Source organism: Elephantulus edwardii, unplaced genomic scaffold, assembly GCF_000299155.1.
Source record: "Elephantulus edwardii isolate Elephantulus edwardi_28Jun2011 unplaced genomic scaffold, EleEdw1.0 scaffold00110, whole genome shotgun sequence".
NCBI lineage: Eukaryota > Metazoa > Chordata > Mammalia > Macroscelidea > Macroscelididae > Elephantulus > Elephantulus edwardii.
This window is the reverse complement of record NW_006399860.1, coordinates 8,497,234-8,502,399: the sequence shown is the minus strand read 5'-3', so window position 1 is coordinate 8,502,399 and position 5,166 is coordinate 8,497,234. Positions and strand designations below refer to the sequence as shown.

General features: G+C 36.8%; 1 pseudogene; it reads left to right on the top strand.

Moving 5' to 3' along the window:
* Positions 1 to 791, top strand: part of LOC102865549 — a 2,735-nt pseudogene extending 1,944 nt beyond the window's left edge.
* Positions 792 to 5,166: the final 4,375 nt, after the last annotated feature.

The window sequence follows — 5,166 nt, the reverse complement described above, 5'->3', positions numbered from 1 at the left end:
GTATAGTTAATTACAATTAAGTATAATTATTATTCTTTTTATTATGTTATGATATATGATTCTATGGACAAACCATCAAGAAAAGATGGGAAAAATATACTGAGTCATTGTACCAAAAAAGAATTGATCCATGCTGAAACGTTTCAGGAATTAGCATATGATTAAGAAACAGTGGCAATAAAAGAAGATGGTCAAGCTGCACTGAAGCATTGACAAAAAATATGGCCCCAATAATCGATGGAATCCCAATTGACATGTTCCAACGAGTAAATGCATGCCTGGATGTGCTCACAAGTCCATGTCAAGAGATTTGAAAAACAGCTACCAGACCAGCTGACTAAAAAAAAAGAACCTGTTGTTCAAGAATAACAAGGAAACACTGCATTGCTTAAAATCAGGTAAGATTTGTATAAGAGTTGTATCCTTTCTTCATACCTGTTGAAACAATATTATGAGAAGATCTCTGGATGAAGAAGATTGTCGCATCAGATTAGAGGAAGGCTAATTAACAGCCTGTGTTATGCAGATGACACAACCTTGATTGCTGAAAGTGAAGGGAACTTGAAACACTTGCTGCATAAGATTAAAGACAGGATTCAGTGTGGTTTACATTTCAACATCAGGAAAACCCAATTCGAGGCAGTTCCGGTTCCGGTGGAGCTGACGTCGTTAAGGGTGTTCAGTTGTCGCGGTTGGTGGGCAAAAAGTACAGCCAAGATGCTGCGCAATCTGCTGGCTCTTCGTCAAATTACCCAGAGGACCATAAGTACTGCTTCACGCAGACAGTTTGAAAATAAAGTTCCAGAAAAACAAAAGCTGTTTTAGGAGGATAATGGAATTCCAGTGCATCTAAAGGGTGGGCAGCTGATGCCCTCCTGTATAGAACCACCATGGTTCTTACATTTGGCGGAACAGCATATGCCATAAATCAGCTGGCTGTGGCTTCGTTTCCCAAGAAGCAGGATTGACTTCAAGTTATCATTCCAGCTCTGGCTTCAGTTTAATTCCGTGCCCTGTGGACCAGTAATCTGATCAAAAAAGCTCTTCTTTGGGGATCAATATTTATTGACTTGCACTAACTGTCACCAATAAAGCAGTCTTTACCATGAAAAAAAAAAGAAAGAAAGAAAGCCCAACTCATCACTATTGAATGAAAACCAACATCTTGATGAATGTAGAAAAAGATTGCGGATGAAAAGCAAGGATATCAGTTTCAAGACTAAGGTGGATCTGATCCAAACACTAGTGTTTAAAATAAATTCCTGGTCTTCTAATTTACAGGTATTTTAAAGTAATTCCTACACATCTGAAAGTTTGACAATGAATTTGATAACACAAGAATGTATGCCTTGGCATTTTTATGTTGGAACAGACTACTGAATATCCCATAGAATTCCAAAAGCACAAACACATCTATCTTGTAGGAAGTGTAACCGTGCTCCTTAGAGACAAGGATGGTGAAATTTCATTTCATATACTTTATGTTGTCAGAAGTGGCCAGACCTTAAAAAAGGACATAATTCTTGGAAAAGTGAAGGGTCAGATAAAGAAAGACCCTCAAGAAAATGGATTGACATGGTGACTGTAACAGTGTGTGAGAGCATATCAAAGATTATGAAGACAGCATATGATTGGGCCACGGTCAGATCTGTTGTTCATAGAGTCTACGAATTGTAGTCAATATGACCACACACAACATACATACATACATATATATATAGTATAATTTAATATATATATACTATATAAAATTATATAGGTTGTTGCTGTTGATGGCCTTCAAGTTGAGCATGACTCATAGAGACCCTATGAACAAAAGACTTGAAGCCCTTCTACAACTATCAACATTTATCAAAGTTCATAGTTTCCAGAGGCATGTTGTTTAGGTGGATGCCACTCCTGCTTCCAAATAATTTTAGAGAGATGATAGATAGATAGATAGATAGATAGATAGATAGATAGATAGATAGATAGATATAGATAGATAAGATAGCTTGAAAGACAGAGATACATAGATATTATCTACATTATATGTAGATATATAATTATATATATTATATATAGATTGTTGTTGTTTTTGTTGCTGTTGTTGTTAAGTGCCGTTGAGTAGTAAATGATTCATAGTGACCCTATGAATTAAAGACCTGAACACTTATATAACTTTCATTGTTTTTCCAAGTTCATAGGATTCCCAGAGACAAGCTATTCCAGAAGTGGATATCACTTCTGCTTCCAAGCTTGTTTTAATCCGGGAGCTACACCAAACACTATCCACCATGGGTAACAATTGCTGTATTTGACACATCAGTGTCACAGTGTTTAGCATCACAGCAACCACAAGTTACTACTGTACAGCAAATGCACAGATCAGTGCTATGCCACTTAGAAGAATTTTTGACCAAAAACAATTAAAGCCAAGCCTGAGGGCCATAGATTAAAATCACCCACCTCTGTATGCTGTTGTTAAGTGCTGTCAAATCATAGACGACTCATAATGACCCTATGAACAAAAGACCTGAACACTTGTACACTTTTCATCGTTTCTCCAAGTTCATAGGGTTTCCAGGAAACAAGCTATTTTGGGAGTGGATGCCACTCTTGTTTCCAAGCTTGTTTTAATTGGGGAGCTCCACCAAATATAGAATAATAATAATAATAATAATAGATACATAGATAGATAGATGTTGATGTGTACTATCTAATCCATAATTACCCAAAGCTGACACTCCTGTGGGTTTTCAAAGGCAACTAATCTCAATTGGGAGAATGCCCACCCTTATCCTACAGAATATCTGGTGGATTCAAACCACAGGCCTCTGGGATTGCAGAACAACTTCTTACTACTGGACTATCAGAGCAATATATATATTGAGTTGGTTCCAAGAGTTAGTGATTGTATGAACAACTTGAAGGAATTGTACCCAGTCCTACATGCTCCTCATTGCTATAATGTTGGTGTTCAATGTTGCCATCACTGTATCAATTCATCTCATTTAGGGTTGTCTTTCTTTGTGGTGACCATCTACTTTTTCAAACATATCCTTTACAACATATCCTTTTCCAAGGTCAAGTATTTCCTAAACATATGTACAGAGTAAATGAGATAGAGTCTCACCATCCTTATTTCTAAGGAACAGACTGATCGTAAGTCTTCTTAGACAGATATACTCTCTGACAGTTCATAATATATTCAATACTCTTTATCAACATCAAAACTCTTTATCATTTCAACGCTTTCCTTTCTTTTTCTTCAATTTTCTTTATTTGTTGTCTAGGTCTTACACCTCTATGATGCAACTGAAAATAACCTGACTGAGATCAGATGCAACTTAGTCCTTTAATATATGCTCTGAAACAAACACATGAAAGACATTGTTTAAAACTGCAGCGTATTTGCCCCAATGCAAGTTATTATGTTATTTTGTAAGTGTAACTTATATGGGTGTTGACAGTCAATTAGTTGTTTTGTAAAAGGAGAGTAAGTTACTCATATAAGAGTGTATGAATTTCTCCTAAAGGCCTTTGAGTCAATATTATCATTCATCCACAGTGGCCTGCCAAGGACTGCAAATAACATCACTATTGCTGACAATTTTTTACAAAATTGGAAAGGCTGTTCATATGGCTGAATTGTCACAAAAGCTTGGGCTTCCAGCCCAAACCTGTAATAACACTCTTTTATTCAGATAATGAAGATTATTATCTACAAACCTGTAATAACACTCTTTTATTCAGAAAATAAAGATTATTATCTTCAATCACAATACTCAGTGAATGTGTCCTTGTTGCATACAAAAAATATTCATTAATTTTTACAACGTTTTTTGCCATAATTGGAATAATTTTCTGAATGCAAATAAATTTAACACTACCTAAGTACAATCTGATTCCTTAACAAGCAGTAGTTCAAATCTGTTTTGGAGACACGTATGCTGATAAATGTAAAAAATTTAAAAATAGATCATCTGCATTCTTTAAAGATTTGATTTCTCCTTCAACAAAAATAATATCTTTTTGTGTTTTTAAAATTTTATTAATTTTAATGAAAGTTTACAGATACTTAGGGTTTCAATTCATTCATTGTTGCACTCTTCTCCCTGTCCACCTCCTCCTCCCCAATTAGCTCTTCTCTTTGAAAAGTAAAATTCTTTCATTGTAACATATTTTAAAATCAATTCATACTCTTGTGGTAAATGTGCTAACATATACCTGTGAAACAATTGGTTTAGAAATCCTGGTAAATACTGTAGTAGTTAATTCACTCATTTTTAAATTCAGTTCAGATGAATTTCTAGAAGTAAACTTATTAGCTAGAATAAAATGTTGAGAAAGAAAATATATATGAAACAGGTTGATACACTGGTAAATAAAAAATGGATTACTAAATTGAAATTAATATTGATGATATAGCTCAGAGAGGAAAAGATAAAATAAATAGGGTCCTGGAAGAGGATGTAGACATTGCACCATCATTCAACAAATTAAAAAATAAAGGAGAAACATGGCTCTTCTTCCAAGACATGGGTCTTCTTTGGAGACACAGCTGTTCTCACGAGACAAGGCTCATCGGGGACCTTACCATCACACTGCTGCAAGACATCAAGGCCTGTGTGGCATGGCTGGCCCGGGAGCATCTTCTAGCCACCATTTTCCCATCATCTCTTAAAGGCTGTGGCCCACCCGGATACACTCACACCCTAATTGATGATAGAACCACAGCCTACCACACTGATGGGAGGCAGTTTCTCTACCCTGAAGCTGCCATCACTGTCCTGCACCAGGAGCAATAATATCATAGGTGGTTGTTGTAGTTATTGTTATGTGCTATTGAGTTGCTTGCTACTCATAGCGACCCTATGTACAACAGCCCTAAACTCTGCTCTGTCCTGTGCCAATCTCATTGTCTCCAACACACTCATCCTGATTGCCCCAGCCACTGAGTCAATCCACCTCCCAAAGGGCCTTCCCCTCCTGCGCCTGTCCTCCACCCTCCCAAGCATGATGTCCTTCTCCAAGGACTGGTCCCTCCTTACAACATGATGAAAATATGTCAGATGAAGTTTCAGAATCCTTGCCTCTAAGGAGCAGCCTCGTTTAACCTTTTCCAGGATGATTCTGTTTGTTCTCTTAGCAGTCCATGGTACCCTCAGCACTCTTCTCCAGCAC